The sequence below is a fragment of the Lithobates pipiens genome, unplaced genomic scaffold (assembly GCF_037356315.1).
Source record: "Lithobates pipiens isolate NorthernLeopardFrog02 unplaced genomic scaffold, aLitPip1_a1.2 Scaffold_10, whole genome shotgun sequence".
Lineage (NCBI taxonomy): Eukaryota > Metazoa > Chordata > Amphibia > Anura > Ranidae > Lithobates > Lithobates pipiens.
In genome coordinates, this window is record NW_027507686.1 from 163,708,506 (window position 1) to 163,736,483 (window position 27,978).

Consider the following 27,978-nt stretch of genomic DNA (forward strand, 5'->3'; position numbering starts at 1 on the left):
GAGAACAAGCATCCCGAATATTTTATGAAGATGCTTTTACACTGGGCTGGAATGTCTGTTCATGAGATTTGGGGGTAGTCATTCCCTGGGAGACTCAGAGGAGCAGAGAAAAAAAACAAAGCAAAAAATCCAAAAATCTTGAGCCCATCAGAGTCTCCCCTTACATCACGGTCCTCCCCATCAGAGTCCTCCTTACTGCAAGGTGTCCCCATTTAACCCACCATCCCTTACATCAAAAGTACACCCTTACTTCACACACAGCTTGGACTGAAGTCTGAAGAACCCAGGAGCATGGGTGTAGCAGCAGGTCTGGACAGAGGAAGGATTGTCCTCCTGCAAATGCTGGGCTAAAACACGTTTGGTTGTTAGGATGCCGGAAGTCCTAGCAACCAACACTACAATGGCAGGGAGTTTTGGGGGAATCTGCACTGGAGTCTGTGTGTGGCGGGGGGGAATTGTGGATCTTGGGAGTAATGGAGACTATAGGCTGACCTGAAACCCATGTGGAAGACCCATGTTAGAGGCCACTGACCCACGTGGGCTGGATAAAGATCTTGCAGCCAGGTCACATTTGGCCCACGGCTGTAGTTTGGCGACCCCGTTATAAAGTAATCATGATTTTTACTGGGTGAGGGGGCCCTAATCTAATAAGCAGACCTTAAATTTTGTTGAAATAAAAATGACATTAAATTGGCCTATAAGAGCATGGTGCTGTAATACAACGGTGTTAAAAAGCTTTTGAAATCTTTCAGCATTTCTATTTTCTTTTGCAGAGCTCATCAGAATGAAAATAATTATATTTTTATCTTTGCAATTATCATGCATGGAATAGTTTTCATTTAAGTATTCCACAGAACATGTCAGATGTCCATAATGACTAGCTATTCATCATCCAGGAAGAGGTTTCCTGACAGCCATCATCAGTTGTGACCAAATGTACATAGTGAAAGATTGTAATGAGGTTGATAAGTCTTGGACATGTGAATATCATGCGTTATTGTTGTAACCAGCAGGGATTCCCAGCAGGAGGGCCGCCTCATTGAAAACATTGGGAAACTGGCAGTTCCCACAGCCAATAGTAGCAACATGCATGTAATCACTCACGGAGTGATTGGCCCTGGACCCGGTCTGCGTCCAGGGCCCATAACCCAAAGGTAACCGCTCACGTGTGATATATATGTATAAAATAAAAGGGTAATAAGGGTGCACTCACTTTTGTGAGATACTGTGTTACTGACAAAAGTGAATTCACCCCTCACATTTTTTGTAAATATTTTATTCTAACTTTTTATGTAACACTGAAGAAGTGACACTATGCTACAAATGTAAAGCAGTGAGTGTACAGCTGGTAAAACAATGTAAATTTGCTGTCCCCTCAAAATAACGTAACACACAGCCATTAATGTCTAAACCACTGGCAATAAAAGTGAGTACACCCCTAAGTGAAAATGTCCAAATTGGGCCCAAAGGGTCAATATTTTGTGTGGTCACCATTATTTTCCAGCACTGCCTTAACTTTCTTGGGCATGGAGTTCACCAGAGCTTCACAGGTAACCACTGGATTCTTTTTCCACTCCTCCATGATGACCACACAAAGCTGGGGGATGTTAGAGACCTTGAGCTCCTACACCTTCCATTTGAGGATGCCCCACAGATGCTCAATATGGTTTAGGGCTGAAGACACACTTGACCAGCCCATTACCTTTTCCTTCAGCTTCTTTAGCAAGGCAGTGGTCATCTTGGAGGTGTGTTTGGGGTCGTTATGTTGGAATGCTGCCTTTCGACCCAGTCTCCGAAGAGAGGGATCATGCTCTGTTTCAGTATGTCACAGTACATGTTGGCATTCTCCCCAGTGCTGGCAGCACTCATGCAGCCCCAGACCATGACACTCCCACCACCATGCTTGACTGTAGGAAAGTCACACTTTGTCTTTGTACACTTCTCCTGCTTGGCACCACACGTGCTTGACACCATCTGAACCAAATACGTTTATCTTGGTCTCATCAGACCACAGGACATGATTCCAGTAATCCATGTCCTTAGTCGGCTTGTCTTCATCCAACTGTTTGTGGGCTTTCTTGTGCATCATCTTTAGAAGAGGCTTCCTTCTGGGACAACAGCCATGAAGACCAATTTGATGCAGTGTGTGGTGTATTGTCTGAGCACTGACAGGCTGACCCCAACCCTTTCAACCTCTGCAGCAATACTGGCAGCACTCATAAGTATTTTTTCCCCCCAAAGACAGCCTATGGCTGAGCATCTGCACTCAACTTCTTTGGTCGACCATGACGAGGCCGGTTCTGAGTGGAACCTGTCCTGTTAAACCGCTGTATGGTCTTGGCCACCATGCTGCAGCTCAGTTTCAGGGTCTTGGAAATCTTCCTATAGCCTACGCCAGTGATGAACTACACTGCAGAATGCATGAGCATCATGGGGAAATTTAGTTCCAAAACATCTGGGGTGCCAAGGTTTGCCATCACTGGCCTAGGCCATCTTTATGTAGAGCAACAATTCTTTTTTTCAGATTGTCAGAGGAGTTCTTTGCCATGTTGAACTTCCAATGACCAGTATGAGAGAGTGAGAGCTATAACATCAAAATTTAACACACCTGCTCCCCATTCACACTTGAGACCTTATAACAGTAATGCGTCACATGACACTGTAGAGGAAAAATAGCTAATTGGGCCCAATTTGGACATTTTCACTTAGGGGTGCACTCACTTTTGTTGCCAGCGGGTTTAGACATTAACGGCTGTGTGTGGAGTTAATTTGAAGGGACAGAAAATGTACACAAAGCTGTACACTCACTACTTTACATTGTAGCAAAATGACATTTCTTCTGTGTTGTCACATGAAAAGATATAATAAAATATTTACAAAAATGTGAGGGGTGTACTCACTTTTGTGAGATTATATATATATATATATATATATATATATATATATATATATATATATATATATATATATATATATATATATATAAATCAGAAATTTGAGAGTGATGTGAAAATTTGGCAAGTATTCTCCTTTGTTGAAGGTAAAAGTATAAATAAAATTCAATAATTCACTGAACTTAAGGAAATAAAAAATGGTTGTATGAGAAGATTTTTTGATACACAAAATGTCACAGGTCATCTCACGTATACATGTTATAAAATATTTTGGATGCATATAGGTTTTAATCAAAATTGATTTTTGTTTGCAAATTTCTAAAAATTTTACAGGCGGTGCACATTATAGTTCACATGCAGAAACATATGGGCACCATGGCCATACTAACTCTGTTACGTAGACATCTGCAGGATATTAACAGTATAATTCCAGTTAGCATAATTCCAGATAAGACATTTATAAACGCATCTTAGCCAAAACTGATAATATATTATAACCAATTCTTCTGGTAATATGTCAGAATGTATTTTCTTTATTATACTGTGGAAAGGTCTGAATCTCTCTCAGACTCCGTACTCAGATTTGGCTTTCAAAGTAGCGATAGACAGTTTTGACAGGTACCCGCTCCCACTTCTGCCCGGACCGCCTAGGCGATCTGAGCGAAAGTTCTCCACTGTCTGGGCGACCACATTGCTGGATCATAGGACAGGTAAGTGCGTGTTAATTAAAAGTCAACAGCTACACTTTTTGTAGCTGCTGACTTTTAATAAACACAAAAAAAATGACTGGAACTCTGCTTTAAAGATCAGAGAGCTGCAGTCATTCGTGTCTTATTGGTCTGATGTAAAGATTTAAAGGTGTAGGTTTCAAGGCTGTCATCGGGGTCCTGGCTGCACTACCTAGAGAGACACCACCAACCTAGTACAAGCATGCAGGATAAAAGACATTTGAAGATGTCAGTTATTACACGCTTGGTTCAGGTCACTGACTCACCAGGTAGTAAAGCCAGGATCAGTCCCTGCGCCTATAAAATCAATCACATCATGGCAGCTCCCATATTTATGTCCTCAATCACTTCAAGTATTTTCTTCTTAGAAAATATGTTACATAACAAGCTACCTAAAAATATACCAAAAGCAAATGATACTACTACTTATTCATCACAAACATAATAGAAACAGATTTTCTGCAACTGACAAAGAAGAAAGAAGGATCTTCCTGGGCTTTGTGGAAGGAAGGTCAGCTCATAGGAATGCCAGGAATTCTGCCCTGTGCCTGGCTCTACCAGCCTCTCTAAAGACAGACAAATGGAGAAGAGATGATACATTTCTCAGTGTTCAAACACCTGCCAAGCGCCAACTTCATTTGCTGGATGTCAATTTTTTTTAAAGAAACTACATTTCTACCCTGGAAATAGAGGGATTCTATGACCTAAAATGATCTAATTCCATAAGCCCAACTCCGGCACAAGAATAAAATACCCACCACACTGCAAACATTCATTAAATATATGGGTAAGATAATAAAGGTGTAATGCCGTTTTTTATTTTTTCATTCAATCCAGCGAGTTGACCGAAAAAAGAAAAAAAAAAAAAAAAAAAAAAAAAACACACCAAAAACACAGAGTTTGCAAAAAGCTTGCTGTACTAACTATGCAAATGTTAGTGAATGAATGAATGAAATACTTGTATAGCGCACAATGCGAACTGAATCGCCTCTAGGCGCTGTACAGCGATCTCCCCGCTGACCTAATGTGTTCCAACAGGGTCACTGGCCTCCCCATCCCTGTCAGAACACACCTGTCAGCAATTGTCTGCAAGCACTGATCACAAGCCAATCCATGGTTCTCCAGCATGCTCATTCGAGAGATGGACTTGTGTCGGGCAGGGATCTGTGCCCATGGTCCAGATTCAGTCCTTGTGTGTGGGGCTTAAATATGGTCATTTTCGAATGAACGTTCGTACAAAATATTTCTACAAACATTTGTATGAAAATTCTTAAGATTTGCTGACTGGACAAATCTCATTTGAAATTTTTTCGTTTGCCTTCAACATTGGACATAAAATCACATACCCCCTTATGCTGGACACACACACACACACACATACACACACACACACAAATACAATTTTATTCTGTAGATTTACGAAAACCGTATAATATATGAGGTCAAACCTAAACACTTTCAATTTGTATGCAATGAGGCAGGCCCTTGCACTTCATAGTTGAAAGTAAATCTAAAAGGAAATCAAACAAAATATGTATTCATAGATTAATAGAGCAACAATAGATTAATTCAGCCAAAAATGTGGGCTGAAAATCGGACCTGAAACAGTGAACAGGGACGCAGCGGACTCCTGCTGTGAGCCACATGCGGCAATAGTGTGAGCCCAGCCTGGGGCTAGGTTCAAAGCTCTGCACACAAAATCACCCTATTAGAATACAATAATCAGTGTTGCTGGCTATAGCACTGATCATTTGGGAAAAACCCAACAAACTGGTTGTACAGAAGTCGGTCAGTAGATTAACTTCTGTACAACGAGCCTGCTCATAACATGGATCGAAAATCAGCTGGTCCCTGGTGAACTGGCCGAATTTCAATCCATACATGGCCACCTTAACAGATTCCTCCATCTAAACACAAACAAATTGGATGGAAAAAAAACCCCGCCAAGACATTCGCTATGGCTGCTGATTGATGCAAAATTATCCAACATGTCCCCCTTCAACAGAGGTGAAGAAAGTATTAAGCTGGGTTGACTTTGCCGTACGGAGTGGCTGACAGCAGGGGTCCCGCGTGTCCCTGTTCATCAATTCAGGTCTGATTTTGGTCCGAATTTGTAGCCTAATTCAGACCAGAAGACACACAGGACTGTACAATTCACTCTGCAGCCGCCCCGGAGATGTGTAAACTGGCACCATTGAGAGCCGGTCACAATCTCCTGACATGGGAATTAGGGATGCATAGACATTTCAGCCGCCGAAACATATCGGCAGAAAACTGTGTTTTCGGCGCATTGCTGAAAGAAAAATCTTGCCGATAATGGGGCGGAAAATGGGGGTGGAAGATGGGGGGGGAAGGGCCTGGGCGGGCCCCTGGTGCCACCCATTGCGGAGGCGTCTTCCTGGTTCGCCCCAGTCCTCCCTCCTCCCTTCCCACAGAGTAGCAATCTCCGTGTGTCATGGAGCTGAATTGCCCAGGCGGCTGAGGTAACAATGTAACATTAAATCAGCGTGATGCGATTACAGGAGGCGGGACATTGTTACTGCAGCCACCTGGGCAATTCAGTTCACAGCTCCAAGACACACAGATTGCCGCTCTGGTCCGGGCATAGCAAGGCTGCATCCAGACACTGGCAATCTGCATATGACGAGCACCGGCAGGTTGCATGAGGGGAACTGGTGAGGCTGCATTGATCTCTTGTAGCACATCTGCAGTCTCTGACCATCTCCTGTATCAGAAGGTTGGAGACTGCAGACTGAGCTTTTCGTGCACCAAAAGGTGCCAATAATGGCCACCAATAAATTCATATTAATTTAAATTGATGTTATTAATTAAAAAGTAAAATAATATAATACAAATCAAATGTATATAAAAATATAAATAATTTTTTTTTAAAAAGGCACCAAAAAACCCATTTGGTGCACCCCTAATGCGAAGAAAAGTGTGAACACTAATAGTGTAAACCCAGCTTAAAGTAGAACTAAAAAGGCAAAACATTTCTCTTTCATTTTAGGTAGAGTATGGGAGGGTTAGGTCAGCTTTATTGTTTGCCATCTGTGTCCCATTGTGAATATTTCCCTTTATTTCCTGTCCCATAGCCACAACAGGAAGTGAGATGCCTCCAAAGTGAGGGAATGCCTGGTTGTTACCAGAACTAGTGTCCCTATTGGAAGATTTCCCCTTTATACCTCTCCAAAGACATGCAGGTAGGCCTATTGGATTCTGTCCAAAATTGGCCCTAGTATATGAATGGGGACCTTGGATAGTGGGCTCCTTGAGGGTAGGGACCAATGTGAGCGTGCAATGTACAGGGATAGGGACAATTGTAGACACTCACTCAGGTTGAGCTGGATGGGCTGGTGTCTTTATTCAACCTTAACAACCTCTTCTGGTGACATTACAACCCAAAATTTTAGATTTTCTTTAACTCTCCATGATAGCAAGACTAATAGAAAGGGTGAATTTCTCAAACGAGGGGGCACAGACAGTAATATAAGGTACTCTAATGCCTCTCCACTCTGTCCAAGACTAGAGAAAAGGTTTGCGTTTAATTCTATTTTAATCACTTCAGCCCCAGAAGGTTTACCCCCCTTCATGACCAGGCCATTTTTTGTTTTATATGGCACTGCCTTACTTTGACAACTGCACAGGGCGTGCGACGATGTACCCAAATAAAATGTAATGTCCTTTTTCCCCCACAAATAGAGCTTTCTTTTGGTGGTATTTGATCACCTCTGCAGTTTTTATTTTCTGCGCTAGATACAAAAAAAGCATGACAATTTAAAAAAAATAAAAAAAATAAAAAAAATAAATAAATATTTTGTACTTTGCTTTGATATAAAATATTCCTAATAAAAAAAAAAAAAAAAAAAAAAAAAAAAAAAAATCTAAATTTCATCATCAATTTAAGCCAATACGTATTCTGCTACATATTTTTGTTAAAAAAAAAAAAATCCCAATATGTATATATTGATTGGTTTGCGCAAAAGTTACAGCATCTACAAACTATGAATTATTTTTTAACTAGTAATGGCGGCGATCAGCAACTTATAGCGGGACTGTGATATTGCGGTGGACAAATTTGACACCTGACACGTTTTACACTTTTTGGTGTTCACACAAAACACAAAACCCAGGAGTGAATCAAGCCTCAGCTGGAGATTGGCTGTAAAATGTGCATACATTTCCATGCATACACATATTTTAAAACTGCATTTTTGGCCCAGATCTCTTCAGAAGGAGAACTACAGGTCCCAGCATGTATGATACATTGGGTATAGCTTGAGAGCCCATTCACACAGGGGCAACACGACTTGTAGGCGACTTGATCAGGCTACTTGGACACGACTTGACAGCGGCGACTTGGGACGACTTCAAAACGACTTGTGATGACTTCAAGCGCGACTTGGGACGACTTACAAGTCGCCCCAGGCCAGGCGACTTTTGCCGCGGCCAAGCAGAGAATGAGCTCAAGGGGAAACTCCACGGCAAATTTCTGAAAAAAATTTGGCGTAGGTTCCCCCTCCGAGAGCATACCAGGCCCTTAGGTCTGGTATGGATTCCAAGGGGAACCCCCTACGCCGAAAAAACGGCGTGGGGGTCCCCCCCAGATCCACACCAGACCCTTATCCGAGCACGCTACCCGGCCGGCTAGGAAAGGGGGTGGGGACGAGCGGGCGGCCCCCCCCCTCCTGAGCCGTACCAGGCCGCGTGCCCTCAACATGGGGGGGTGCCTTGGGGGAGGGGGGCGTGCGGCCCCCCACCCCAAAGCACCTTGTCCCCATGTTGATGAGGACAAGGGCCTCTTCCCGACAACCCTGGCCGTTGGTTGTCGGGGTCTGCGGGCGGGGGGCTTATCGGAATCCGGGAGCCCCCTTTAATAAGGGGGCCCCCGGATACCGGCCCCCCACCCTATGTGAATGAGTATGGGGTACAATGTACCCCTACCCATTCACCTGTGAAATAAAGTACAATAAAACACACAACACAGAGAAAAAGTATTTTATTGCACAGCCGGGGGTCTTCCGTCTTCGGGGGTCTTCTCGCCGGACTCCTCCGCTATGTGTGTGTAGCTCTTTTGCCAGCGGAGGAGTCCGGCTTTCTTCCTCCCCGCCGCCGGCCTCTTCTCCCGACTTCGGGGGTCTTGTCCCCCTCTTCGGTTCTTCTGCCGGGCCACCGCGCCTGGTCCGGTGGCCCGGTCTTCTGTCGCCGTCTTCCGTTCTTCTGTCGCCGCCTTCGGTTCTTCTGCCGGGCCACCGCGCCTTCTTATAGCTCTTTTACAGGCGGTGGCCCGGTCTTCCGTCGCCGCCGCCGCCGCCTTCCGTTCTTCTCCTTCTTCTTCTCCTGGAGATGTTGACTCGACGAGCTCTCCGGCCACAATGCCAGGGACGCGCTCCGCTGCCTCTTATATAGGGACAATGGGGCGGTGTCACATGGGTTGATGTCACATGGGTTGGTCACATGGGTTGATGTCACATGGTAAGGGGGCGGGGTCACCATGTGACATCAACCCATGTGACCAACCCATGTGACATCAACCCATGTGACACCGCCCCATTGTCCCTATATAAGAGGCAGCGGAGCGCGTCCCTGGCATTGTGGCCGGAGAGCTCGTCGAGTCAACATCTCCAGGAGAAGAAGAAGGAGAAGAACGGAAGGCGGCGGCGGCGGCGACGGCGACGGAAGACCGGGCCACCGCCTGTAAAAGAGCTATAAGAAGGCGCGGTGGCCCGGCAGAAGAACCGAAGGCGGCGACAGAAGAACGGAAGACGGCGACAGAAGACCGGGCCACCGGACCAGGCGCGGTGGCCCGGCAGAAGAACCGAAGAGGGGGACAAGACCCCCGAAGTCGGGAGAAGAGGCCGGCAGCGGGGAGGAAGAAAGCCGGACTCCTCCGCTGGCAAAAGAGCTACACACACATAGCGGAGGAGTCCGGCGAGAAGACCCCCGAAGACGGAAGACCCCCGGCTGTGCAATAAAATACTTTTTCTCTGTGTTGTGTGTTTTATTGTACTTTATTTCACAGGTGAATGGGTAGGGGTACATTGTACCCCATACTCATTCACATAGGGTGGGGGGCCGGTATCCGGGGGCCCCCTTATTAAAGGGGGCTCCCGGATTCCGATAAGCCCCCCGCCCGCAGACCCCGACAACCAACGGCCAGGGTTGTCGGGAAGAGGCCCTTGTCCTCATCAACATGGGGACAAGGTGCTTTGGGGTGGGGGGGCCGCACGCCCCCCCTCCCCCAAGGCACCCCCCCATGTTGAGGGCACGCGGCCTGGTACGGCTCAGGAGGGGGGGGGCCGCCCGCTCGTCCCCACCCCCTTTCCTGGCCGGCCGGGTAGCGTGCTCGGATAAGGGTCTGGTGTGGATCTGGGGGGGACCCCCACGCCGTTTTTTCGGCGTAGGGGGTTCCCCTTGGAATCCATACCAGACCTAAGGGCCTGGTATGCTCTCGGAGGGGGAACCCACGCCAAATTTTTTTCAGAAATTTGCCGTGGAGTTCCCTCTTGAGAGCTGATAATTCTGTCAAAGTCGCCTCCGTATAGACAGAGATCCGACTTGGAGGCGACCTCCATTGAAATCAATGGGTACCGGTCGCCTACAAGTCGGATAGAAGTAGTACAGGAACCTTTTTTGAAGTCGGAGCGACTTCAGTAGTGTGCATTAACACGGCTCTCATTCACTTACATTGATTTTTAAATGTTGTCCGACCTGAGGCGACCTGAGGCGACTAGGGGCGACCTGAAGTCGGATCAGGAGTTGCCCCTGTGTGAATGGGCTCTGAATGTGCCAATTTATTTCTATAAAAATAAAACAAAAACTGACTTTGGTTTTCAACAACCTATTAACATAGCCCCATACTTTAGATTTCCCTGTACTGCAATATTTTTTGAGTACATAGTGACCTCAGAGTTTTGTCCTAGTGTGGAGTTCAGTTACATCATATATCTATATTAGCAGCCATAGCATTGATAGTAATTCCACAGCTGCCGGCTTATTCCAGACCTACACCTTCGTATCAGATCACGTTGTTGCCTCATATCTCTCATTAGGGGGATCCCTTGGATTGCCCTGGGAACTAGACCCTGATCGCACAGGCTATCCTGCAAGCATATTAGATTTCACTATTCACTCTACAATGCCCAATGATATACAATTGGCCAACACAGCCCCTGATCACCAGCTGTTGTAAAGTTACAACCTGTCAGAGCAAGAAGGAACAGAATACCGACGAGGAATTATTTAGTGTGGAAGATGCAGCCTTAACAATACCCGGCAGTCAGAAGGAGATCCATATGTTACGGTTAGAGGACTTTTCTCATATTTGTATCCAGCAATGTAATGCAACATGATACTAATAAGTGCTAGAGCAGAACAAGCCATAGGAAACCACTATGGGCGTGTAAAATATACAGTACAGTATATAGATAGAGAGTCCATAGGAAGTAATTCTAATACAAGGGGACAAAATGAGACTTATATAGGATCAGCCTGGAACTGGAATACACATTTATATAATCAGGGATACATTCTATTGTCTTCTGATACAGACCCACATCATTACAAAGTAACCAAACTGCGTGGGGGGGGGGGGGGAGAACACGCTCTCCATGATCTGACATCTGAGGATGTCTGGCTCCTCACTACCTGCAGCTGCTCCTGGCTGCCTAGAGTTCATACTACCGAAGGCTGCTTCTGGCTGCCTACAGCTCATACTACCGAAGGCTGCTTCTGGCTGCCTACAGCTCATACTACCGAAGGCTGCTTCTGGCTGCCTACAGCTCATACTACCGAAGGCTGCTTCTGGCTGCCTACAGCTCATACTACCGAAGGCTGCTTCTGGCTTGTTCTACCTGCAGTTGCGCCTAGCTTCCTCCAGCTCACGCTACTTGCAGCTATTGCTGGCTGCCTCCAGCTCATACTACGTGTGTCTGTTCCTGGCTTTATCTGGCCCACACTACCTGAAGCTTCCCCTGGCTACCACGGTCTCGCATGTGGCTACCCTTGACTTCCTCTGATTTGCACTACTTGCAACTACTCCTGGCTGCCTCTGGTTTGCACTACTTGCAACTACTCCTGGCTGCCTCTGGTTTGCACTACTTGCAACTACTCCTGGCTGCCTCTGGTTTGCACTAAATGCAACTACCCCTGGCTGCCTCTCGCTGGCAACACCTGCAGCTGCTCCTGGCTGCCTCTGCCTGCAGCTTCCCTTTCCAGCAGTAATAAGATGTCACCTCCCCAATGACAGTCTAAGGCAACTCCAAATATTTATACCTGGTTCTGGTTGAAAACGAAAAATCCCAAACATGTCACAATAAGCCTACAAATCTTCCAGAACCAAGACTTTGTATTATCCAGATCAGAATCTATAAATCTACCCAGTGCCAGCTGTGACCTCTACATTTCAGAGAGCATTGATGGTGACATGTACTCTGTACTATGATGACACCCCACCTTACTGTACAGCAGTAGAGCCAAGTGACAAAGTCTCTATAAGTGAATACAATCATGATGTACAGTAAAATATATATTATATATACACACTGACTGTGCTGTCACCTGCTGTAATGCAGAATAATGGCAGGCTCACCAGTCACAATCAGCTCCTGTCACTGCAAGGTTACCGAGTGTGGCAGCTTAGTATAAGTTCAGAGATAAAGTCAGTGGTCCCCCTTCCCCTCCATAGTATGTGGAGGCGATATTCTTACCTGTGCTGAGTGTCTGTGTGTAGATCCCGGCCAATCTCTGATCTCTGTCCTAATGTCACTCCAGCTCCTCGGTCTAGCAGTGCAGATCAGCTGATCCTTCCCCCACCCTGCAATACCTTGGAATGAGCCAGGAAGCAACCTGCCTGCATCATCTCTCGCAGCTCTGATTGGTCAGCCCCGGCCTCCTGACCACACCCACTCTACTACAGCCCTGTCACCTTAGCACTTCCCCAGCTCGGTGCCTCTGTGTGCAGGTGTGGGCGGGGCCAGGTGTCATCTGGAGGGTGATGTCATTCTCTGGAGAGCAGAGGTGTGTTAACCCTTCATCTCCAGGCACAACCACTACCAGGATTTCCCTAAGCAAACTCACCGAATGATCCTTATGAAAGCTATGGCCAGAGAGACTTGCAGCATAGCTGAGCGCCTCTTCCATGATCACTTTCTTGTCTGGGAATACATGGATCTAATAAAGAAGAAGGAAAAGCAAAACTTTTTTTTTTTTTTTTTTTTTTAGTTTTGGATAGAATGGAGATAGACTAGACCCCCTGTCCGGTTTTTACTGCTTATCATCTGTGGCTTTGTTGGGGAGATTCACCCTCTATGTTTGTTCTGTTTACCATGATCACCTAGAGTGAATGTGATGCCAAATCTTACAATTTGGGTTGTCACCAGAACAGTGATCAAGAGGAAATCTTCCAAAGGGGAAACTATTTCTGGTGACAACCAGATATTTTCCCTCACTTAATATTTTGGCTATGGGACAGGAAGTCAAGGAAAGTCTTCCCAATGGGACACAGATGGCAAAAATAAACCCAACAGGGGCTGTAAACCTCCATTGTTCTATCCAAAATGAAAAAATAAAAATGTGTAATCTTTAGTTCTACTTTTGCTCATAGATATATTGCTACAAAGCTGTGCACTCTAAAAAAACATTAATCACCACTTCGCTCGCTCGCCCGCCCTGTACTTACCCCATCCAGGTCCCCCGGCACCTACACCTGAGTCCAGGTGGACACTTCTCCTCCCAGCCAATCAGGTCTTAGGACTACCAGGCAATTGGATCTCAGGACCCACTTCCTGATTGGCCGGTGTCTTGTCATATAACGTCCTCCATCCGATAGTGTCCGCTGCGTACTGCGCATGCGCAGTACACAGCGACACAGATTCCGAAAATTGCCGAGGATGAACGGCGCCTGCGCCGTGAGTCCAGGTTCTATCCCCACTATCCAAGTGGACATAGAGTGGGGAAAAAAAAGAGCAGAGCGCAGCGAGGCCGAGCCCGAAGCGTGGCGAGCGAAGCTCGCCCGCGAGGGGCCCTCTAATATTCACAACCCCATGTCCGCTTGGATGGTGGGGCTACCACCTCCACTCACGGCGCAGGCGCTGTTCAGCTTCGGAGATTTTCCGAAGCTTCGTCTGCTCCGTACTGCGCATGCGCAGTACGGCCCAGACACTATTTGATGGCCGGACACTATACGGCAGAACACTGGGAGGGGAAGCAAGAACACATTAGAGAATATTAATTTGCTAATGTCACACAAGCGAATGGGCTTGGGGTGCAGTGCTCTGCCCCCCAAGCCCACCCTTTTTTAAGTCAATTAGAAGCTTCAAGAGGGTTTACTTCCTCTTTGATTCCCTGCAAAGTTAAAGCATAATGAACTACTATGCATCGCATAGTAGTCCATTATGTGTCACTTACCTGACACAGGAGCCAGTGAAGTCACCGCTGTCCCCTTGTGTACGGAGCCTCCATCTTCTTGGTGGGTCTCGCTGCTCCGGCGCGGTTATTCGGCCGAGCCGCGATGACGTCACTCCCGCGCATGCGCACAGGAGCCGACACTCGTGGCACATCGCCGTTAACAGCATGCGCCGTAGACAGCGGTGCCTGTCTTTTGGCAACCGTGTAGGTTTAGGAGATATTTCTTGGACCTACAGGTAAGCCTTAATCTAGGCTTACCTGTAGGTCAAAGTGGTTTGTAAGGGTTTACAACCACTTTCAGGCTCTAATTACATGTGTAAAAAAAAAAAAATTAAATCCATGCGTCTGGAGATTAGGGGTCCAGGAGCATGGATTGGGGGGGCGGTACTCCTGCACCCCTCATGAGTTCAAAGTGCTGTCATGTGTTGAGGCATCACAATCACTTGAATGGGCTTCCTAATGCACCAAAACACACAAATAAATGTGCTTGCAATGCAGCACACCACAACGCACAGGAAGGCATTTCTGCACATTGTGTGTTTGAAAGGTGCAATGAAGTGCCTGTCAGAATCAATGACATTACTGCATGACAACAGTGTGAATTCAACTGGGAAATTAATTATTTGATCTTCTTCAGACTTTGTAAGTTTGCCCACTTACAAATAAATGAAGGGTCTATCATTTTTATCATAGGTGTATTTTAAATGATGGAGACAGAATGTCAACCAAAACATGACTTAGTACTTGGTGGAGAAACTCTTGTTGGCAAGCACAGAGGTAAGACGTTTCTTGGTTGGTTACCAGGTTTGCACACATCTCAGGAGGGATTTTGGTCCACTCTTCTTTACAGATCTTCTCTAGAGGTTTTCTCTAGAAGTTTCTTGACTGTCGCTTGGTAACTCAAAGTTTCAGCTCCCTCTATATAATTTCTATAGGATTAAGTTATGGAGTCTGGCTAGGCATGACCTTAATGTGCTTCTTCTTGAGACACTCTTTTGTTGCCTTGGTGTTGTCAACGATTTGGGTCATAGTCATGCTGGTAGACTCATCCATGACCCATCTTCAGTGTTCTAAAAAGGAAACAGAAAATCGTCTATAAGTGTAATATTTATTGATACATAAAATGATCCATTAAATGGACACTCACATGAATTATGAAGGTAAAAAGCTCATCCAAGGTGGCAATCAGGCGGAATATATCTCCAGCACTTCCAATCCGATGGTAACCAGCAGGGGTATGACAGGGCGATAGTCGAAATGAGAGTCGTTTCTGGGTGTGGATGGAGAGCGGCTTGGCTACTTTATGTCTACTTCCCCGAAAAGGGATGTATAGTTGCCGTAAGGCGCTGTGCAAACTTGTGACTACATGAGACATGGGCAAAAAAACTTTACACACAAGGATAAAACCTACAACATAGATAACTTCTACGACTGTTCTACGGATTATGTGGTATACCTTCTCGCGTGTCCTTGTAAGCTGTTGTATGTGGGATGCACTATAATCTGCCCACTGAGGCAACGTTTCGGCAAACACCGCCATTTTATTGAAGAGGGCTGTGATAAGCACAGCATCCCAGGACATTTTTAGAGTTCCATAATAAATCTACGATAGGTCTCCAGGTCTGGATCAGAGAAGCCATCCCCAAAAATCTATCTGAAGCAGAACGTTTCTCCAAGCTATTCTGGATATTTAATCTTGATACCCTTGTGCCCATTGGCTTGAATGAAGAATTAGAAATTAGTATCATCTCATAGCCTATTACTCATCAGTCATTTGTTCACTAATTGACGGACTCATTGATCTTTACTTTATTTTTTAGGTTGTTAGATAACATACACACCATTCCTCTTAATATACAGATCACATAAACGTTACCCTTTTTATATCAGGACCATTTTGGGCAGATTTGTACACACACTATATATATATATATATATATATATATATATATATATATATATATATATATATATACATACATACACACACACACACACACACACACACACACACACACACACAATATCTCACAAAAGTGAGCACACTCCTCAAATTTTTGCAAATATTTTATTATATCTTTTCATGTGATGAAACTGAAGAAAATACACTTTGCTACAATATATAGTAGTGAGTGTACAGCTTGTATAACAGTGTAAATTTTCTGTCCCCTCAAAATAACTCAACACACAGCCATTCATTTATAAACTGCTGGCAACAAAAGTGAGTACATCCTTAAGTAAAAATGTCCAAATTGCACCCAAAGTGTCAATATTTGTGTAGCCACCATTATATTCCAGCACTGCCTTAACCCTCTTGGGCATGGAATTCACCAGCGCTTCACAGGTTGCCACTGGAGTCCTCTTCTGCTCCTCCATGATGACATCACGGAGCTGGTGGATGTTAGAGACCTTGCGCTCCTCCACCTTCCATTTGAGGATGCCCCACAGATGCTCAATAGGGTTTAGGTCTGGAGACATGCTTGGACAGTCCATCACCTTTACCCTCAGCTTCTTTAGCAAGGCAGTGGTCATCCTGGAGGTGTGTTTGGGGTCGTTATGTTGGAATACTGCCCTGTGGCCCAGTCTCTGAAGGGAAGGAATCATGCTCTGCTTCAGTATGTCACAGAGAGGCTTTCTTCTGGTTCCTTTTTATGTAATTTTCCAGTGTTGACTTCACTCCAGAGAAGAGATTGTCATTTGTGTATGTGGCCACCCTAAGCCTGCTAATTGACAGGCATTCATTTACCACATGGACTTTTAAATGGAATCAGTGAACTTTTAGTGATTGGTTTTTATTTTTAGCGCTGGCATTATATTGTTTTCATCTTCAGGGTTCTGGCTGAGGGAAGAAGGTTCTCATTCAAGATTTTATAATATTTGGCCCCTCAATGCAGCAAAGCCGACCTGTACCTTTAGTAGAGAAACAGCCCCAAAGCATAATGCTTCCACCTCCATGCTTGACTGTAGTGATGGTGTTCTTAGGGTCACACCCTTTTTCACCTTTTTTTGTATCACATATAATATTGTATTACATACAATATTTATCACATTATCAGGTTGGTAAGCGCAGAATAACGAAACTATATATAATAGTTTTGTAGCCCATGCCAGCCTTATGCAGACCTACAATCTTGTCCCTGACGTCCTTTGACATCTCTGTGGTCTTGCCCATGATGGTGAGGTTTGAATGGAAGAAAGCAATTCTGTGGACAGGTGTCTTTTATACACACAACGAGTTGTCATTAGGAAAACTTTCTTAAATTGACAGGACTAATCTGCATAGCACAAGAGCACGTACTGTAGCCAGTCTGCGGGAACCAGAATTATTGTTTATTCATAGTAGGGGATCAAATATAGCACTTATTTTCTTTCAACTGCAACTCAATTTATAACATTTGTATCATGTGGTTTTTCAGGATTTTTGGTTGACATTCTGTCTCCATCATTTAAAATACACCTATGATAAAAATGATAGACCCTTAATTTCTTTGTAATTGTGCAAATTTACAAAATCTGCAGGGGATTAAATTATTATTTTCACCACTGTATATGCATGTGTGTAGAGGTGTGTTTTCTAACACTAGGCAGGTATGTGATGCATGCAGGTGTGTTTCCTTTGTGCATTGACATGTGTTGCCGATCTGTGTAGCTGTTCATTTATAACATGTTTTTCACTTTCAGATTTGTGGTGTATGGCGCTAATAGCAGTTGACAAAACCTATTAAAGAGGAAGTAAGGGCACTTTAAAAAATAAAAATAAAAATGCAACCTGCAAGGCAAAGGCATAATGAGCTAGTATGCATAGCATGCTAGCTCATTATGAATAACTTACCTGAGAACGAAGCCCCCGAAGCGGTCCTCCTCCTTTATCTTCACCGCTGCCATGAATACCGGAGTATACATGGCAGCGGCCACAATATTTGAAGATTGCCCAATAGAGCCTTTTTTGCAAGGGCACCTAACTACGCAATTGCCTGGTGTGAAGTGGATGAAACTCTCCACAAGGTTAGAAAGTACCGTATTTATCGGTGTATAACACACACTTTTTCCCCCTTAAAATCGGGGGAAAGTCGTGGGTGCGTGTTATACGCCGATCTCCACTGTCTGCGACTCTAAAATACTGAGCGCCGCCGAAAAATACAGAGCACCGCCGAACAAGACAGAGCCGACTGCTCGGCTCCACTTGTAGTCCCGCCTCCCTGCTGTTTCTGGAGCGAGCGCTGCCGAAAAAGACCGAGCTGACTGTACTGTGTACTCGGCTCGGCTCGGCTTGCAGTCCCGCCCATACTGGGCAGGACTGCGAGCGGAGCCAAGCCGAATACACAGTACAGCCGGCTCGGTCTTTTTCGGCAGCGCTACCAAGTCAAGCGTGCTCAGTGCAGGTAGAGCCTACCTTATGTCAAACCAGAGAGGTCTTCATGAATAAGGCTCCAGACGACGTCCAATGACGAAACGCGTAGGGCGTGGCCTATGGTGTACACTCTCTCACAACGGCGGCGGTGGTGAATTCAAACTCTGTGATCAGCATATACACTGAGGCGCTGTTTTATCCTTCAATTTTGTGAGTAGCATTTCATGCATATAATAAAATTTGGTTTTAAACTGGATTACACTATGTATGCTTCATTCTATTTTTAATGAGGAAAATTACTGGATAGTAACCGGAGCAGCTCTATATAGCGACACAGGGGCTCACACTATGGAGGCGCATTAACCCCTTAAGGGGCAGGGGAGCTGGTGAGTGCAGAATATTGTCTTTATGCACGGAAATCACACCGGTTGCAATTCAGGAACCCACTAAGCACTGAAGCACACTGTCACTTTTGTTCCAGAGGGACTTTCTGATATTAATTTCTGCTGTTGGACTTGTGTATTGACTTTACAAAGTGTTAAGTACTGTATTTACATATTGTGGCACTTATAGAAACACGTAGCACTTTTTTACAGTATATATTGAAATTGTGGCACTTTTATAGGCACTTAGCACTTTTTTCATTATGTGATATGCATAAATGCACATATGCACTTTTTAACATTGTAGAAAGTGTATTGAAATTTCTGCACTAATACATAGCATTTTTGTGATAATGTAAACCATGATTTCTATAACACCTTCATGCACCTTTCATATTGTCATCTGTTAGTTATTCTATATATATTGCACATGTGGAATTTTTTATTTTTATTTCTATATTTTTTATGTATGTGTGTAAAATTACTATTAAGTAATTTGGTAACTAGAATTCACTTTAGTTACACGTCTTGATTTTAAGGGCCGGTTCACACTGCAGGCGCGGCGAGGCGTCTCCGACTTGCCTCGCCGCGACCTGCGGCGGCCTCGGCGGCGACTTGCAAATGACTTCTGTATAGAAGTCAATGCAAGTCGCCCCCGAAGTCGCCCAGAAGTAGTACAGGAACCTTTTTTCTGAGTCGGAGCGACTCGAGTCGCTCCTCTCAGAACGGTTCCATTGTACAGAACGGGGGCGACTTGCGGGAGCGAGGCGAGGCGAGTCGTGTCGCCTCGCATCGCCCGCTGTGTGAACCGGCCCTTAATAGATCCCTGCAGATACTAGGTATAATTAATAGCAGGTGAGTCCCCTGCAGATACTAGGTATAATTAACAGCAGGTGAGTGCCGTAGCTACCCCCTTAGTATTTGATTTGTTTACGTCTTTTCAACCTTTCGGGTTGAATATGTAAGGTAGTGGCAGCCCCTCCTCTCATCACTAATCGTTTTGTTTATACGTTTTCACATTTTGGCTTTCACTTTTTGTATGGTCTTTTTTGATCTCAAAATATTTTTTTTGCTATAATTTAGTGTCCATAGCACACCTTAACCCCCCTTTTTCTATTCTTCATGAATAAGGGCTCTTTCATACGGGACGGATCAGTGATGATCCACGCTGTGGACATGTGGATGAAGCAATCCCCGCTGAGCAAGAAGATGACAGGTCCATCTCTGCACACTGTGCAGGGACGGACCTGTCAGAGCGTCACTCTCCCCTATGGGAGATCGGATGACCACGGACCTCATAGTCCGTCGTCACCTGATCCAATCCTCAGACGGATGGAAAAGTAGGTTTTTCCTCTGTCACACTTTTTCAGATGGGGGGTCGGATGTCAGCGGACATGTCACCGTTGACATCCGACGCTCCATAGACCTCTATGGAGCATCCGTTCAGGTCTGCCTAAAAAACTGACCAGCAGACCTGAATGGATCGTTCATATGAAAGAGGCCTTAGACTTACCAAAAAATATGGGAAAATGATGCAGTTCTCACGCAGCAAAAGCCTGCCGTCCTTTATCACCTAAACCGGCCAAGATTCTACAGTTCTTACAACTGGGGCTGATCAGGGGCCTAGATTCAAATATGTTTAAAGCTCAGCCTGGTCTGCACTTACAAGGGCTTAAGGCATCCTTAACCCTTAAGTGATGCGGTTTATAAAAGTCTTGCATGAAGTTATAGACCTCCCAGGAAACCATTGTTCCCTATGTGGAACTTGCTTATGGTTCTTATTTCTATCAAGGCCTAATTTCTAGCCTACAGAATTGGCTACAGTCTGCAATCTAACCCTAAGGACCATATTTCTGGTTGCTACAACCTCTGTGAAAAAGGGTTTTTAGAACTGCAGGCTTTGTACTCAAGAAGCCTCACTTAACGCTCTACCCAGACAGAATAGTCCTAAAACTCCAGTCCACTTTTATCCACGGGGTGTCTTTCTCCTTCAAATTTAACCAGGAAGTCAATTTACCTTCTTTCTTGATTGAGTGAGGAAACCACCTCTCCTGGATGTGGAGCTATTGCTGGTGACCTACTTGTCAGCTACCTTTTCATGCAGGAAAGCTGAAATCTGTACTTGGTTCCAGCATGGCTTAAAGTGGTTGTAAACCCAAGGGGGGGGGGGGGGGGAAGCAACCTGCAAGGCAAAGGCATAATGAGCTAGTATGCATAGCATACTAGCTCATTATGAATAACTTACCTGAGAACGAAGCCTCCGAAGCGGTCCTCCATCTTCATGTGTGCCGCTGCCATGGATTCGGAGTGACTTCCGGGTCTCGCTGCTCCGGGGCTGTGATTCGCCGGAGCAGCGATGACATCACTCCCGCACATGCGCACGGGAGCCGACACTCGCTGCATATAGGCGCAGACAGCTTTGGCTGTCTTTTTGTAAATATCTCCTAAACCGTATAGGTTTAGGAGATATTTCTTGGACCTACAGGTAAGTCTTAATGTAGGCTTACCTGTATGTCAAAGTGGTTTGTAAGGGTTTACAACCACTTTAAGGCAGGGTCTGTAAGCATCAACATGTTCAGTCACCTCCTAGATTAAGACAATTAAAAGAGCCTTCTCTTCATAAGGCCTTCCTGTTTTGGAGGGCTTAAGAGCACATTTAACTAGGGCAGTGCCAATTCTGTGGACAGCTCAGCACTGAGTCTCCTGAGGCTATTTGAAAGTCAGCAATATGGTCCTCTTAGGAGGTAATTCCATCTTAGGGCAGTAAAATTTGGGAAATTCATGGCGTATGCTTACGCTACTAATGATTACAAAAATTTTCTTGCCCTTCCAATATGGCGAGTTAGTTCCCATGTGTATGCTGCCATGATGCACCAGGAAAACTGAAAATTGCATACTCACCTTTCCGTAATTTTCCTTTTCTGGTGTATCTTCATGGCAGCATACAGATGCCCAGCCAAATGGTGAGAGTTGCATTGAATGCTGTGAGCTGGGTCTGTCTTTGATTTATAGTTAATCAGTCCTATCAGGTTGTGGGGGTGGAGTTACAACCCATGTGTATGCTACCATGAAGATGTGCCAGGAAAGGAAAATGATGGAAAGGTGAGTATACAATTTTCCGTTTTGAAGGCATAATTTTTTTATCTTATTGCATTCTTTACATAAAAGTAGGCTTTTATATAACTTTTTTTTCATTTTGGGTAGCGCAAGCTAGGGTTGCTCTGGTCTTAAGCCAGCAAAATGGTCCGGTCTGAAAGTGGTTAACATAACAATAGGGTTGCCACCTCATCCCTTTAAAACCAAACACATAATAATTACACAGGTTCTGTGGCCAATTAAGGTGGTAATTAAACTCACTTGGTGCCTTATCTGCATTAACCACTTAAAGACCGAAAGGATTTGCCCCTTTAATGACCAGGCAATTTTTTGCAATACAGCACTGCGTTGCTTTAACTAACAATTGCTCGGTTGTGTGACACTGTAGCCAATGTATTCTTCTACATATTTTTGTTAAAAAAATTGCAATAAGCATCTATTGATTGGTTTGTGCAAAAGTTATAGCGACTACAATTCATTTTTTTTCTACTGGTAATGGCGGTGATCTGAAATTTTCTTTAGTGGGACTGCAACAGTGCGGCAGATATATCAGACACTTTTTTAGGGACCATTGACATTTATACAGTGGTCAGAGCTAAAAATAGCCACTGATTACTGTATAAATGTCATTGGTGTGGAAGGGGTTAACAATAGGGGGGCGATCAAGGGGTTAAATGTGTGTCCTAGGGGGTGTTTCTAACTGTGGGGGGATGGAACTGCCTGGAGGAAGAGACCAATCAGTATGAACAGCTGATCTGTCTCCTTTCTCCTGACAGAACGGAGATCTCTCAGGAGCGATCCCGGGTGCCCGGCAGATGTTGCGGCCACTGGACATGTGCATCGGCTCCATGCGTCCCCTAGAGATCTTAGACCCCTTTCACACTGGGGGCGTTTGGCAGGCACTATAGCGTTAAAAATAGCGCCTGCAAACCGCCCCAAAACAGCTGCTCCATACTGAGGGCTTTCACACTGGAGCGGGGCGCTGGCAGAGCATCAAAAAAAGTCCTGCCAGCAGCTTCTTTGGAGCGGTGAAGGAGCAGTGAACACACAGCTGCTCCTCATTGAAATCGATGGGGCAGCACTGCGATACTACTGGCAAAACACCGCTCTGGCAATGTTTTTCAGGCTTATATAACCCCTTTTTGGCCACCAGCGGGGGTTAAAACTGCCCCACTAGCGGCCCGAATAGCACTGCTAAAACTACGGTAAAGCAGCGCTAAAAATAACACCGCTTTACCACTAATGCCCGTAGCGACTTGGGCGACTTCACACTGCCGTACAGAGTGGCTGACAGCAGGGGTCCCGTGCATCCCTGTTCACTATTTCAGGTCCAATTTTAGGACAAATTTTTGGCTGCATTCGGACCTGAAATGGACCAGAAGACGCACAGGACTCCTGTGCAATTCACTCTGGAGCTGTCCATTGAGAGCCAGTCACAATTTCCTGACATGCGAATTGGATGTGGGGAAACATCTCAATTCGCAATAGTGTGAACCCAGCCTCAGTCTAGCACTGTGCTTGTCTGCAGCAGTGCTGCTCTCACAGACGCAGCGGGAGCCATTGGCTACTGCTGCTGTTAATTAAATCCTTTGAGGAAGGAGCAGGGGCGGAGCCGTGCTGTGTGTGTCAGTAGATGAACACAGCCTGGCTCTGTATTGAGCCTGCATGAGTGTCCCCATAGCACACAGCTTACAATGGGGACACTCAGAGAAGAGGATGAGCAGACAGTCCTAGTGTTGGACCCCAGAAGAGGAGGTTCAGAGCAGCTAAGTATAACATATTTATTATTTTAAGAATAAAAAAAAGATGCAACCAGTTTAACACCTTTACGACTGCCTAACACAATTGTGTGGGGACAAAGGGTGGGCATTAACACCAACACACCACTCATATACTTCCCTGGGTGGCTGATGTTTCTGTGCTGAGAGTGCGCTCATTGTTGGTTCCCAACACAGAGTCCATTCTCTGAAAAGCAGCTCCTGGTCCCTGCTTGTGACCGGTAGCCAGTGGGGCAGGTAGCCGGCTAGATCAGGTGACCGCTGTGACAGCCAATCACAGTGGTCATGTGATTGGCTGATCTTCCTTGCTTACACGTGTTCACAACTTTTTAAAAGGAGGCCGAAGCAGAAGGGGTCAAGGATCTGATTGATTCGTATGACCATTCTTTGTCTTGTGCAGTTCTTCTGATGTAGCTGCCTATGGCATGTGCTGGGAACTGCTAAGCTCAAGCTATGCTAGAATATAATGAGCACAGCAGAAAATTGATGGGAAGTGTGTTTCAGCTTTGGGTGGATGCTGCCATGTAGCTTCTTATTAGCTAATATTGAACACTGAGCACTTCTTGATGCACAAGCTGTTCACCTCTATGGTAATGCAGGTTGTTGATCACATCATTGCTACAATGCAATTCTGAATCTCTTTACACTTTTATAGGTCTGAGCTGAGTTTTGTGCGCAGACATCCTATGTTCATTCCAGAGATGAATGGAGCTCTCACTACATCCTTCATTCCCTCCCCATGTCACTCATAACTAACCATCTCCATTAGATTATTACATTATTAGATAGTATCATTCACCTATGGGCAGTACAGCGGTTATTGGTGTTCATTCACTCCTCATTTATTGTTGTGCCCAGGGCCATGCTAAGGGCCGATGCCACCCAAGGCGGCAAATTTTACTGGTGTGGACACTCCGGTCTTAATGCCCCACAGAATCTTCATGAGTGCTGCGGGAGGCGGCCACCTCAATTTGCCTCATTGGCACTGTGGCCCTGGTTATGCCACATTGGTACAGGAAATACGTGGACATCTCTCCTATGGAGAGAGATTGAGGACCTCTGTGAGGTTTCTATTGTTGTCTGTCTACCTGTTGGAGACATTTCTTCTACTTCCTGTCCCTATAATAGATGTCACTGGGACAAAAAGTGAGGGGAAATCTCCCCAATATGGACACAGATAATATAAACCTGACAGAAGTTCTAACCCTTCCGCACCTAACCAAAGTTAAAGAGCCCCTGTAACTTTGGCCATTCAAGGCCCGTTACTCAACCCAGCTATACTTGCCATCAGAGTTACCTTACCCCCCCCCCAAACACACTTTCTCCAATGTAGCTGTTGCAATGTATTGTTGTTGGCTGGGTTTAAAACTGATGACGTCACCCCCTCCATAGTGGGGTAATGTTGTCTTGTGATTGGTTGCTAAGCATGATGGGAGGAGGTAACGTGCTCCTCAATGTGGAACCACTGGCTGTTCTATGATGGCTATGACAAGCAGGTAGAGTTGCCACCTCATCCCTTTAAACCCAAACATCTTTGCAATACACAGGTTCTGAGGCTAATTAAATGCAGATAAGGCACCAAGTGAGTTTAATTACCACCGTAATCAGCCACAGAACCTGTGTAATTAATATTAGTGTTCGGGTTTAAATGGATGAGGTGGCAACCATACAAGCAGGTGTGGTGGGGGTGTTCTGTGATGGTGGGTGTATGTGGGTCAGGGCAGGCCTGGCATAGTCCACATCCTGAAAAATGTATCCACATTATTGAAATAAAAATTGTGCAATGGAATACACATTTACAGATCTCTTAAAGTGTTAAAAGTATGTAAGAGGTAAAGCTGATTTATTGGGGAGGGTGTAGAGCTAAAAAGAACAGGTCTGTTATTTAAAAAGAAACAAGACCAGTTTGGTGAACTCTGCATATTGAACACCTACTGAAGTCCCAGAAATCAAGTTCCTCCAACAATGCAACTTTCAGGGTTTAAAAGAAAACATTCCACAACACTGATTGTAAAGGTCACAGCGCTTCCAATGACTAAGTGCACCTCCCACACTACTCCCATAGACAGGCCACCTATAGAGAGTTCATCTGTAATAAACCAACAAACATACCTATTAGACACACTAAACTGTGCCAAGAGTTGTAACCTATAGCAACCAATTACTTTTCAATTAGCAAAGTCAGGTTGGTTTAGGTCTCATTCTTGAAGGGAATGCGCACAAAAAAAAAAAAGTTACCATGGCAACCAATCAGAATCCTTGTTTACAGTCAAACCCTGTTCTGCAGAAACTACATTTAGAAACCAACTGATCGCACTGTCCACCACATGAAAAGTTTCACATTAGCATACTTTAATTTTTTACATTTTATACACATATGTTAAAATCTGTATTTTTTGCTACAAATTACTTTAAACCCCCATACAATTATATATTTCCTGAAAGCAGAGACCGTGGAGAATAAAATGGAGGCAGTTGCAACTTTTTATATAGCACGATGTTTGTGCAGCTATTTATCAAACAATAACATTTAATTGCAAACAAACAATAGCATATCCAATTTTTTGGTAAAGCATAAAAGATGAAGTTGCATTGAATAGATATATAACAAACATGTCAAGCCTTAAAAATTGCATGCTCACGTAAAATCATAAAAAATTACAATACTCAGATTTTGCTATAGGAAGCGCTTTAAACACATGTATAGGTTATCAGTTTAGAGGTAAAGCAGTATTAAATCCCAAACCAAAAATGTTATATATCGCAGCCAATCATTAGGTGTGGTGGCTACATTCATTTTCTTTTCTTTTTTTTTGATTTTTTCCCCTCTATTTTTACCTGGTGATCTGACCAGTAACACACCTGCTATTAGAGTGCCTCCACGCTGGATGAAGGAGCACATTGGTTATCTTTGGACAGCAGCATTGTTAATCTGGGCAGAGGGGAGTGTTATGCCCTGTACACACGATAGGATTTTCTGACGACAAAATCCGTCATATTTTTTCCAGTGGATTTTGGCCCAAACTTGTCTTGCATACACATGGTCGCACAAAGTTGTCGGAAAATCAGATTGTTCAGAACGAGGTGACGTACATCACATACGAAGGGACTATAAAGAAGCCAGTAGCCAACAGCTTTCATCTTGTAATTTATTCTGAGCATGCGTGGCACTTTTGTGTGTCAGAAATGCCTGCACACGATTGGAATTTAAAAGATCAGATTTTGTTGTCGGAAAATTTTAGATCCAGATCTCAAACTTGGTTACATAGTCAGTAAGGTTGAATAAAGACACCAGTCCATCCAGTTCAACCTGAGTGAGTGTCTACAATTGTCCCTATCCCTGTCCATTGCACACTCACATCGGTCCCTATCCTCAAGCAGCCCACAATCCAAGGTCCCCATTCATATATTAGGGCCAATTTTGGACAGAAGCCAATTAACCTACCTGCATATATTTGGCGTGTCGGGAATTCAGACAGAAAAAGTCAGATGGAGCCCACACACGATCGGAATTTCCGGCAACACAGTCCGATCATACATTTTGCGTTGGAAAGTCCGACCGTGTGTACAGGGCATTAGATGGGTTAGCAGATTTAGATCTAGTCTATTCAAAACTAAATTATTACTTTTTAAAAAGTGAAGTACCCATATGAACCAATCACCGATCACCATAGAGATCGCACATGAGGAAGGCTGTGTATTATTGTACTTTCCACTATATATGATTAGGAGGAACTCAGTGGTTCTGCGGTTCTTGTGGTACTACACTTCCCAGCATACCCGTAGAACCCACAAAGACACTTGACAGCCTTTCGCTATCTTTTAGCAGTGCAAAAGAAAAAAAGCTGCCAGCGGAGGAAAGTACTGAACCCCAAAACCCACATTAAAGGAAATATCATGCTGAATGTGTTTACTTACCTAGTCAGGGAATAAGTCGTCTATCTGAAATCAGCATGCAAACTTGAGTTGAATTCAGCTTGGCTGTCTAGCGTGCCACTTGTTACTCAGAGTGGTGGGTGGGCATCACTTTGTAAGAGGGGGTTTGTGGTTACCAGGGACACCCAGGATTTAAAAAGAAGTTGGTGACCAATCAGAAAAGATGTGAGTGTGTGAGGTTGTATTTGTGTGGGGGACAACAATGCGTGCAGGAGGATGGATGGGAGTGGAGGAGGGTGAGGGGGCACTGTGAAAAGGTCTGGGGGGAAAGGTCCTGCAAACCAAAAGCATCAAAGCAGCATAAGAAGAGAAGGCAGAGATAAGAGAACACAACAGAAACTTTCCAGGACATGAGGCAGAAACTACTACAACCCCAGCATAATATTAACAGGAAGAATTCGCATT

General features: G+C 44.8%; 1 protein-coding gene across 3 annotated transcripts in view; it reads right to left on the reverse strand.

Moving 5' to 3' along the window:
- Positions 1–27,695, reverse strand: part of RASSF7 (Ras association domain family member 7) — a 109,105-nt gene extending 81,410 nt beyond the window's left edge. For 2 of the 3 annotated variants that reach the window (XM_077458967.1, XM_077458994.1), the window contains exon 1: positions 12,331–12,488. The gene's annotated coding sequence lies outside the window, so the exon portion shown is untranslated. Of the gene's footprint in view, positions 1–12,330; positions 12,489–27,555 lie in introns of those variants that run through there. The other variant, XM_077458976.1, reaches the window with a different exon arrangement.
- Between the last annotated feature and the right edge of the window lie 283 nt (positions 27,696–27,978).